Source organism: Trichechus manatus, unplaced genomic scaffold (assembly GCF_000243295.1).
Source record: "Trichechus manatus latirostris isolate Lorelei unplaced genomic scaffold, TriManLat1.0 scaffold00051, whole genome shotgun sequence".
Classification (NCBI taxonomy): Eukaryota; Metazoa; Chordata; class Mammalia; order Sirenia; family Trichechidae; genus Trichechus; species Trichechus manatus.
The window spans coordinates 584001-596005 of NW_004443987.1; the positions used below are offsets into that span (position 1 = coordinate 584001).

Here is a 12005-nt window from a genome sequence, read left to right on the forward strand (position 1 = left end):
TCACCCCTTCGGGAGCAAGGGAAAATGAAGAGAACAAGATACAAGGAAAAGATTAGTCCAAAGGACTAATGGACCACATCTACCATGGCCTCCACCAGACTGAGTCCAGTACAACTAGATGGTGCCCAGCTACCACCATTGACTGCTCTGATAGGGATCACAATAGAGGGTCCCGAACGGAGCTGGAGAAAAATGTAGAACAAAATTCTAACTCACAAAAAAAGACCAGACTTATTGGTCAGACAGAGACTGGAGAAACCCTGAGATTATGGCTCCGGGACACCCTTTTAGCTCAGTGGTGAAGTCACTCCTGAGGCTCATTGTTCAGCTGGGGATTAGACAGCCCATAAAACAAAATGGGACTAATGAGGCACAGCAGTCCAGGGACAAGGAATAGAAGGCAGAAGGGGACAGGAAAGCTGGTGATACGGAACCCAAGGTCAAGAAGGGAGAGGGTTAACACGTCGTGGGGTTGGTAACCAATGTCATAAAACAATATGTGTACTGTTTAATGAGAAGCTAGTTTGTTCTGTAAACCTTCATCTAAAGTACAATAAAAAAAAAAAGAAAGAAATAGGGAAGCTTTCTAAGATCACCAGAGGTTCAGGAAAGAACAGGGCAATGGGAAAAAGACCTCCTTCCTTGGGCTACAGATTCCTGTCCCCAGTGCATAATAACACACCGCCTGATTGTCCAGGCTCTCACAGCACTGCTTTCTGCCTGGCAGCATGGCAGTCAGAGAGGAGACACACGTGTCCTTGGTGCTGAACCTTGTTATGTGGGCTTACAACAATTCCTGCAATGTCACCAAAAACCAAGGTTCTGCTTCAGATGTACCTCACTTAATGAGTAGCAACCCAGATTGTCAGAGCTGGAGGGGACCTTAGAGATCATCTAGACCAGCTCCCTCATTTACAAATGATAACAATGAAATGTGTCTCTGAGAAGGTAGCTCCCAAGTGATTTTGAGAAATAAAATTTAGTTTCCACTGAAAAAATCGGCACCAATAAATGTAATAAATCTAAAACTTTTATACACTGATGGTGGGAGTACATTCAAGTAAACTACTCTGGAGAGTCATTTGACAATATCTCGCACAGGTGGAGATGCTCATACCCTGTGATGGAACAATTCCACCTGAGATATATCCTCAATAGAAATAGTCACATCAGAAGATCTACACAGGAACAACCACAGTAGCCCTAAATGTGATAACCAAAAGAAAAAAGGAGATGGCCTAAATGTCCATGAACAGCAATGGATAAATAAATTGTAGTATATTCATTAAATGGAATGCTATACAATAGTGAAAAATCAATGAACTAGAGACACATTACAACATGGATGAATTTCACAAATATACCATTGAATAGAAAAAAGCAAGTTGCAGAAGAATACACACAATATATCATTGATATAAACTTTTAAAAAATACAAAACAATATTATATGTTGTTTACAGACACATATATGGGAAAAGTATAAATAAATACACGGGAATAATAAACATCAAAACCAGAATAGTGGTTACTTCAGAGAGAGGGAGGGAGCTTTAATCATGGAAGAATACACAGGGGGTTTTGACTCTACTGGTGATGTTTTTTTTTTTTTAAGTTGGGCAGTGACTACCCTGATATTCATTATATTATTTTTTATACATTTTTGAATGTATAAAATATTTCATAACATTCTTTAAAAGAATGAAACAAATCCCACGCTGAAAGAAAAATTGATAATTATCAGCTGTAATAAAAGACTAAAAGAACTGCATTAAATGCAAATGCTGCACTCAAAATTCCAGGATTATTCCTTAAACCTGCTTCATTTTTCTGGGACCAGTTTCATGGGAAGGAACCTGCTAGAGCAGCAGCAGTCAGGTGCAATGAGCTGGGAATCAGGAGACAAGGGTTCTGGTCTCTCAGATACTCATCAGCTAGGAGAATAATCTGATTAACCACTCATGTGTTTTTTTTTTCACATTTAAAAATGTGGTATTGGACTAGATTATTTTACAAGTTTCTCTCATGTAACTATTTCTTCCAGCTCTTTCTTCCTTGTTTATTTACTTATTTATTTATTGAGCCACAATTCCCCAAACTGTGTCTGCAAGATGTTGACGTGTTTTCCATGTGGAAAAGTATTCCCTGGTCAAATCAGTTCGGGATAAACTGGGTTGAACACAATTGAATATTTATTTCCAGCAGTACTTCTCAGAGACTTTCACATACTTCTATACATTGTGACCAATTCTCCAAGAGGAGAATTCAGTTATGAAGCATTTCCAAAAAATTACTGGACCAAAGAATTACCCTACACCCGCTCCAACTCCTTATTTTTGAGAACAGAATCTATTAAAATTCTCCTCAGAACAGTGTTCTGTGGAACATCAGTTTGGTAAATGCTGTCCTAGGAGGATTTATCTCACTTGCTATTTTAGTTGTTGGTGTGTGTTTAGAATCCATCGTAAGGGAGGGATGTCCGTTTCATAGTACAATTTCCACAGAGTGGGTTTTCTTAAAGTGTCCCTGAGAAGTTTAGAAGGCTATCTTCTCAGGTTTCATTAGTGAGACCCTACCCTATCTGGCCCTATCTGGCATTGTGGCTGATTCAACATCAGAAACTTCTGAGCATCTATGGTTAGCAGTGCTGCATCCCAGATACACTCTCTTCATCTGACTCTTGGGCCTTTCGCTAAGTTGGCTGCTTCAAGCCATGCTCCTCTCCTTTAGGTGATCGCAGAGCTGAAGGGTGCCCTGCCCCAGAGCTCAGAGCTACTTAGCTAGAGCTGAATGCCTGGAGGTATAAGTCTCATAGAAAAAGGAGCTCTTCCTATGTTCCTTCACTCCCCACAATAGTTTGCAGGAAGCAGGACTACAGGGCAGAGGCCTGGCCACCCAGGAAAAGAGGTGCTCAGCCTTCTTTCAAGGACAGGGCACCACAATTCCAGCATTGCCATTTTAGGGAATAGCCCTTAGAAGGCCTTGAGATTCTCTGGAAGCATCTCCCCACCCAAATCCTAGATGGAAAATCTCCTGAAGATTGTGGCTCCTACAGGGCCTTTTAAAGATGAAAGATGATTTATCTTTAATCTCGAGCCAACGATTGCTTTGGAAAAGTCAGGAGCTAAGGTGAACTACACATAGAGATTTTTAAAGGCTTTTGTTCTTTTGAACAATAAAAAGCAAACATAAAAGTGTGTTCTTTTCCAGGCAGCATGCACCATGCTCTCAATGGAAGCAGGCGGCAGCTGCTGATGACGTCCCTCCTTCTCTACCCCACCCCAGCCCCCACCCCAGCCCAGCCACCTGCTTAGACCCAACACTCCGGAGGCCTGGCTCTACCTGCCTACCAAAGGAAAGAAAAGCCCTCACTACCCATTCAGGCTCAGGCCCCCTTACCAGGCTGGGGTGCTTGGGCCTGATGCTGGGGAAAGGTAAGGAGAACAGAAGGAAATGAGACATTTGACTCCAAGACAGGTAAGCCCTATTGAAACCACTCCAAGTACTCCTCTTCAAGGGTAGAGAGATACCTCCTGATTACAGGGGCTAGAAAGAAAACCAGGGGAGAAGACCAGGGGGAAAAATGCAACAGGAAAAAGGAACTGAGCCAGGAGGTAAATGCTGAGGAGTAGGATGAGCCCTTCGCCCCAGGCTCTTAGGTCAGAGCCTGGTTTACTTGAGGGGAGAACTCTTGTATCCTATGCTGACCAGAATATTCATTTGTTCAGGGAACCCACTCTGAGGTCCCACATTTCTTCTCTCCTCTCTTTTCAGTCAGTGCTTTCCACACACTTCCCCTTCTCTCCCTCCAGAAAATCCCTTGGACAAAAAGCATGTCATTGAGAACAAAAATAAATACATACATACCCCCTTCCCCTCAAAGAAGCAAACGTGGACCTTCCTCTTCCTCATTTTTAGACCACAGTTTTCCAAACTGGTTTGAGTTTCTATTCCTGGGCATCTTTTTTTCTTTAGGAATGCTAAGCGTTGGCTACTTCGTTGTGGGCATTTTTTAGTGCAAGTTTTCCCTTAAAGGCATATGCAGGCAGGCAGATAGGCGCACACACACATACACAAACACACACACACATACACGTACAAACACGCACACACTCACACAGAACCACAGTACCTCTGGAGCTTCCCTTCCCTTAGTCATTTTCCCTCAGCCAGCCAAATGAGGGTGAGACTTGGAAATCATTTCTCTGTGGCCTACCTTCTGATTCCGTCAGGTCTGAGAAGCAGGCGGCAGCTGGAAGCTGGGAGGCCAGCGCTGGGCTGCCTCTGTGAATCAGCAAAGAAGTCCCTGAGACAGGGATGCCGACAGCTGCTGTATGCACACTCTCCCCCAGTCTCTCCCACCTCCCTGCCCTTCTTCTTCTTCTCCTCCTCCTCCTCCCTTCACGGAGCTGCTCTGTGTTGCTATGCAATCATATCACCAGGACTAACAGCATCATTCTAGACCTCAGGCAAAGATACCCTTGACTGGGCAAACACAGAAAGAGCAAGGACAGTTTTGTAAAACTACCAGAGCCTCAGCGGCTCTGGGAGATTTCAATTCATTAGAAGCAGAGGAGAAAAGCGGAAGAGCCTGAGAGGCAGAGGGGGAAAAGGGGAGAGGCTTCCACTGGGGAGGAGGAGACAAAAGAGCCCTGGAGATCAATGCAAGCTGCTGAGCGAGGAGCCTGGGCCCCAACTTACACAGACCTAGCCCAGAGCCAAAGCCAACTTCAGAGCCAGCAGCTGGCAGGGGCCCCTCGGTAGCTGGTCCAGGATTCAGTTTCTGTGCTGGGGGTTGAAACACTCTGCTCTAGAATTGTCATTGGTGCCCACAATACAGTCTTGGGCCCAGGGCGGTCTGCCAGTTACCCTTAAGTTTTGTCTTCACCTCCTGTTAGATCTACATGGAGAAAAAGCCTCAACGTGTGGGGCAAGCAAAATAGACCTGAATGATTTAAGAAAGACAGCTCCTCTGTGCCTCTCTTCAACAACCACCCCAGTCACCCTCCCTCCTTTTGTCCATACCAACCTTTACTCTTTTAACTGTCACTCTGTTGAAGAGAAGAAGATATGAGGTCCAATCAACCTGAGAGATCTGGGAGGGGCCCCTAAGGGGATGGAAGCATCATAGCTCCTTACAGAGTGTCTAGCACATGGTAGGTTACTTAATAAATATTTGTTGAATAAATGAATTGAATGAATGGATGGATGGGTGAATAGCCCCCATGCCCCTACACAAACACACTAGTTCTCAACACCGTAGAAGCTCCAGGCCAGAGCAAAGGATAAGAGAAATGTCCTTCTTTCCTCCCTCCATGTCATGAGAGTGGAGTGTGTATGAGAAAGAGAAACAGATTGGTTTGGGGGTGAGTCGCTTACCTTCACTGATCTGCCTCTAAAAACTCTATAAGCTCTGATAGCACTGGAATTTAGAACTGAAAATACTGGCCTAAAGGATCTGGGACTACTGTTTAGAAAGTGTCTACAACAACTAAGAATAATAACAGTAACAATAGTTATTATTGTTATTATTATGGAACACAGCAGCTAGGAAATAACTAGTGTGTATGGTGTCTGTAACGTCCCTGGGTAGCACAAACAGTTTGTACTCAACTACTAACCTAAAGGTTGGTGGTTCAAAACCACCCAGTGGTGCCACAGAACAAAGTCCTGACGATCTGCTCCCATAAAGATTACAGCCAAGAAAACCCTATGGAGCAGTTCTACTCTGTAACACATGGGGTCACCGTCAACTCCATGGCAGCAAGTTTGGTTGGTTTTTGTTTTTTCAATACTCTGTGTGTGTGTGTGTGTATTTGAGATAAAATTTTAAAAACTGAAGCTGCTGATTTCAATAAAAGTTTAGAGATAATGTCTGATCTCCTGTTCAAAACAAGCAAACAAAATGGGAGCCAAATGGCTCCCCGTCCCCAGCCAAGCTAGGCTTTTAGAGCTGCTAAGTGGCCCCTCCCGCCTGGCCAAAGCAGCAGCAGCCAGGCCCACAAGCAGACGCAGAAAGGGCCTTTGATTTCTGAAGGGACTTTTGGAAGTGCATCCGGCTTCTCAATACATGCGCCCTCAACAGAGCATTTCTTAGCTACCCAGCTTAGCTCAGGCCTGGCTCTGAGTCTCGGCCCCAGTCCTAGCCCTGGCAGCTTACAGATGTACCAAAATCATCCAGACCCAGGACCCCAGGAGTCCTTTACCACTGACTTGGAATGACTCGGAGGAGGGGAGAGCTGGCTAGAAGAAATACCAAAGGGAACACTCTGAGAAATTGTTAGGGCTGGCACAGACACAAAACTACCGCAACAGACACACACCCAACATGTGGGACCTGACTCACTGCTCACCCCAGCACCGGCTCACCAGCACGCCTCAAAGCACTACATTCTAGCCCTGGGAGGAAGACGAAAGAGAGTGAACGGGATGGTGGACCTGTTCCCCACTTTGACTGCAGCTGGATTTGTGTAGATCACAGAGAGCACTTAGAATACTCTTCTACTTTTTCCATTTTAAGAGAAAGCATTCAGGCTGTAGATACAGAAATACAGTACCAGCCTCCGACAAAATAAACCCACAGAGCTTGTTTTGAAGGGTACAACAAAAGGTTTCCTCTACCCAAACATCTCTCTCCCATAGGCCCTATCATGGTGAAATAAAACCTCTCCCTCTTCATCCTTTGGTTAAGGCATGAAGGGCCCCTGTGAAAATGACAATATTACCTATGAGAGAGAAAACATTAAGCCATTATCAGCTAGTACTGCCTTAGATTTAATTAGGATATTAGACTATAATAATAACGATAATAATGGCTAACATTATTGAGCATTTATGAAAGGCTAGGCACTATTTAAAAGGAGACCTGGTGGTGCAACGGTGAAGCACTCAGCTGTTAACTGAAAGGTTGGCAGTTCAAACCCACCCAGTGGCTCTACAGGAAAAAGACCTGGTGATCTGCTCCCATGAAGATTACAGACTAGAAAACCCTATGGGGCAGTTCTACTCTGTCACATGGGATCACTATGAGTCGAAATTGACTCGATGGCACCTAACAACAACAGGCACTATTTAAAGTGCTTTGCACACATTACTAGCTCATTTTATCCTCACAGCAACCTCAAAATAGCTTCTATTACTATCCTCATTTTACAGATAAGGACACTGTAACATAGTGAGGTTAAGTGACTTGCCCAAGGTCACACAGTAAGTTATGGCGCTAAGACTTAAACCTAGATCTCTCTGGGCAATACCCATGTGATTAACCACTATACCATATTGTCTCCATTCATCTACCAGTGGTCTGATCAGATGTTAGGCATAGATAGGTCATTGAGACAAGTGTGACTAGGGCAGAAGAATTCCCTGGATAGTTTTTTTTACCCTTTGTTCATTTTCTCAAGACAATTTCCTGTACTAAAATTGTTTCCCTTTCCTTTAGAAGATCAGAAACACAAGGGACCTTAGAGGTCAGACATCTCTTTCTGAGAAGGAGTCCCAAGTGAGCTGCTGTTGTTAGGTGTCATCAAGTCAGATCTGACTCATGGTGAACTGAGGTGTAACAGAAGGAAACGTCACCCGGTCATGTGCCATCTCCACGATCATTGGTATGCTCGAGTCTGTTGTTGTAGCTATTGTGTCAATCCATTTCATTGAGGGTTTTCTTCATTTTTGCTGATTCTCTACCAAACATGATGTTCTTTTCTGGCCACTGGTCTTTCCAAATGATGTGTCCAAAGTAAACAAGCAGAAGTCTTGTCATACTCACTTCTAAGGAGCATTCTGGTTGTACTTCTAAGACTGATTTGTTCCATCTTCTGGCAGTCCATGGTACATTCTATATATATATATATTTTGCCAACACAACAATTTGAATGCATCAGATTGGGAGATAAATTGGAGGAACATTTTAGGCATATAGCAGGCACAATGCTGAGTAGGCTGAATTTTGTCATTGGAGTTGATAAGGAATAATACAAAGCTATGAGAGGCTAAAGGTTGAAGAAGTAGCATTGTTTCAGTCAATTCTCTGAGCACCCTCTGTTGCTTTTGTCGAATATCTCTAAATGAGGTACTCATCTTACACATACAGTTAACTCCCATTTTCTTATGCTGTTCTCCAAGCTTCTGGTAAACCAGACCCAGCAATCAGGATGTTATATAATGAAATATTGTGTTCTATTTATGTTTTCAAATATATTCCATTGAGACCAAAACCCTTCAATCTACAGTCAGAGTGGTACAGTGGAAAGAACACTGGATTAGGAGTCAGAAGACAAAGGTTCTAGTCCCAGTTTTGTCACTGAATTGTTGTTAACCTTTCTGAGCTTCGGTTTTTTCTTCACCTGAAAGGGGATAATATCTGCCCTGTTTACTCACATGATCAGGCTGAGAATCAAACAGGATAATGGATGGGAATGTATATTGAAATCATGAAGTTCTATACAAATGTAAGAGATTATTATTTCCATTGCTTTAAGGCCCTGGTGGTTTCCCTATCTGCAGATGACATAAATACCCAGGGTAGACTATAGCAGCTAAAAAAGCAGTGCCAGGAATGTAATTAGCTCCCCGTTTCCAAGACAGATCAAACACCATAGCTCTTTAAGTAGACATACTAACAAGGCAGTCCAGACCCCCATTCACCATCATTCACATCCTCAACCCTCCCACCATCCTTCCAACCCAGACTGCTACACATATGCACACACACTAGCAACCTTCACATATAAGCTTTCAGGATAATATATACAACTGAATGAGAACTACTGGTTTTCTAGGCTGAAGAGAACTGCTACTGATTTGTACTTCCATTAGAGTTAGGTTGCTGAGGCAAGGTAGGTATTTCTTGTTTGTAACTTGCATTTAGAGGGGAAGGGAATGGACATTTTTTGAGATCTTACTCTGTGCCAAATACAAAGTAAGGCACTTTACATCTGTTGCCCTGTAATGTTCACAACAACCTAGGTAAGGATGATTATTCCCAACTCTATAGACAAGGAGACTGAAGCTCAGACATGTTACTTGTCCAAGTTCATAAGGCAAGTAAGAAACGGAAGCTGGGATTCAAGCCCACATTCATATGACCCCAAGCTGATGTTCCTTCCGCTTATCTCCCACTTCCAGGCAGGGCCTCAATATTAAAAAGAGGACATATCCGAGAGCTTTGTTGGTTTTTTTTTTTTTTTTTTGGTTGTTGTTGTTGTTGTTAACTGCCATCGAATCGGCCTCCGACTCTTGGCAACCCCACACACAATAGAAAGAAACCCTGCCCAGTCCCGTGCCATCCCCATAATCGCTTGCAGCTCTGATCGTTGGGATCCACAGGATTTTCACTGGTTGATTTTCAGAAGTCAATCATCAGGCCTTTCTTCTTAGTCTATCTTAGTCTTACCACTTGATAATTCTTGGTGCACAAGAAAGCACATACTAGCATAACTTCTGGCAAGTACCCTGGCCATCAACTGGTAGACACCCTTTTCAGGGATGCATTTATTAATTTTATTTTGTTTCTTTTGTTGAGAATATACACAGCAAAACATACATCAATTCAACAGTTTCTACATACACAGTTCAGTGACATTGGTTACATTCTTTGAGTTGTGCAACCATTCTTACCCTACTTTTCTGAGTTATTCTTCCCTCATTAACATAAATTCAGTGACCCCTAAGGTTCCTATCTAATCTTTCAAGTTGCTGTTGTCAATGTGATCCCGTATAGATAGTTCTTAAAAGTGCATAATGCTCAAGGCAGACATATTTAATAGTTAAGCTAAACTACTGTTTGCTTTTAAGAAAACTTCAGGAGATATTTTTGGTTTAAGTTTTAAAGATTATCTCAGGGCAATAGTTTCAGGGGTTCATCCAACCTTCATGGCTCCAGGAAGTCTGGAGTCCATGAGAATTTGAAATTATGTTCTACATTCTCCCCCTTTTGATCAGGATTCTTCTATAGAATCTTTGATCAAAATGTTCAGTAATGGTAGCCAGGAACCATTCTGTTCTTCTGGTCTCATGGCAAAGGAGGCAGTTGTTTATGGAGGCAATTACCAACACATTCCATATCCTCTTGTTTATGGAGGCAGTTACCAACACATTCCATATCCTTATCCTACTCCTGACTCTTTCAGGGATGCATTTAAACCCTGACGTGGTTTAGGAATCTTAAGACTATCCCTGAAAGACAAGAGCTGCCTATCTTTTACATCTAGTAGTGAGCTCTATACATCTCTAAAAGGAAAGGCAAGATATTTTCCTGGCAGAGGCAAAGCAACAATTTCAAGGTGAGAATTGGTCAGTGATAAAAGGATGCCTCATAAAGCGTTGCCTAGGCAATAACCAATTAAACTCAGAACTACCCCACTTGCTCACAGAGGGCCCCTCCTTAGATTCACCTCTTAAATTCAATCTTGTAGAGGTGGATAAGGAGCCCTGGTGGTGCAATGGTTAAGCGCTCAGCTGCTAACTGAAAGGCTGGCAGTTCAAACCTACCCAGCAGATCCGCGGACAAAGACAAGGCGATCTGCTTCCATAAAGATTACAACCTAGAAAACTCTATGGGGCAGTTCTACTCGTCACATGGGATTGCTATGAGTCAGAGCAGACTCAACAGCACCTAATAACAACAACAGGAGTGGATAGAGTCAGAGGTATCTACCTAATATGATTTGAAGAGAAATGAAATGCTATCACTAATCAAAATTACTTCTCCCACTGGCACTGCCACAGTGCCTGCAATTCCTCATTAATCACTTTCTTCAGTTTAAGGAATCTGTCAAAATATAAGTGCTATCTTTAGTAATTATGCGTTATACTCATTAGCTTATCACTTTAATTCTAATCACTAAACAGGTATGGGGCACAGGGCAAATGATTTTGAAGGGAAAGGTAAAGAGGGAAAGATTCAATGTGATGTATGATGAGCAGCTGGGGTCCAGGAGGGCCAGATTAAGACATTTAGAAACCCCAAACGCCAACAAGATGATACAAACCCTACCGTCCTGTACATAATTCAAGATAAAAATAACAGAACCTGTAAAATAAGCATAAGATAGTTTAAAACAATCTGATTTTCCCCATAATTGCTACTTTAATCCTTTATTGAGATACAGTTCACATACAATTCACCCTTTAGAAGTATACAGTTCAATGGCTTTTAGTACATTCACAGAGTTCTGCAACGATCACCATAACTAATTTTAGAACATTTTTGTCACTCCCTTAAGAACCCCATAGCCATTATCAGTCAGTCCCTTCTTCCCCCACCCTCACCAGCCCTAGGCAACCACTTAAACACACTTTCTGTCTCTATGCAGTTGCCTATTTTAGATATTTCATATAAGTGGAATCATACACTATGTGTCTGACTTATTTCACTTTGCATAATGTTTTCAAGGTCCTTCCATGTTGTAGGATGTATGGACTTAATTTCTCTTTACAGCTGTTGTAATATTCCTTTGTGTGGCTACACCACATTTTATTCATCCATTCATCAGTTGATAGGCATTTGCGTTGTTTCTACTTTTTGACTATTGTGAATAATGCTGCAATGAACATTCGTGTACAAGTTTTTGTGTGAAATGTGTTTTCCATCTAGGAGTGGAATTGCTAGGTCATATGGTAATTCTGTATTTAACTTTTTGAGGAACTGCTGGACTGTTTTCCACAACAGCTCCACCATTTTACATACCCACCAGCAGAGTATATAAAGGTTCCAATTTCCCCACATCCTCACCAACACTTGTTATTGACTTTTTCATTCTAGCCATCCTAGAGTGTGTGAAGTGATATCCCATTGGGTCAATCTTTTTTTTGAAATATCAAATACCCAATTTTTTAAATATTTTTATTTTTCTCATACAAAAATTTATACATACCTTGTTATGTGACTCTAATTGCTCTCCCTATACTGTGACAGCACACAGCACACTCCTCCTTTCCACCCCTGATTCCCCATGTCCATTCAACCAGCTCCTAACCCTCTCTGCCTTCCCATCTCACCTCTGG

At 42.4% G+C, this 12005-nt stretch overlaps 1 protein-coding gene across 1 annotated transcript in view; it reads right to left on the reverse strand.

Moving 5' to 3' along the window:
• Positions 1-4286, reverse strand: part of DRP2 (dystrophin related protein 2) — a 50260-nt gene extending 45974 nt beyond the window's left edge. Inside the window, exon 1 of the mRNA XM_004377531.1 lies at positions 4216-4286. The gene's annotated coding sequence lies outside the window, so the exon portion shown is untranslated. The remainder of the gene's footprint in view (positions 1-4215) is intronic.
• Between the last annotated feature and the right edge of the window lie 7719 nt (positions 4287-12005).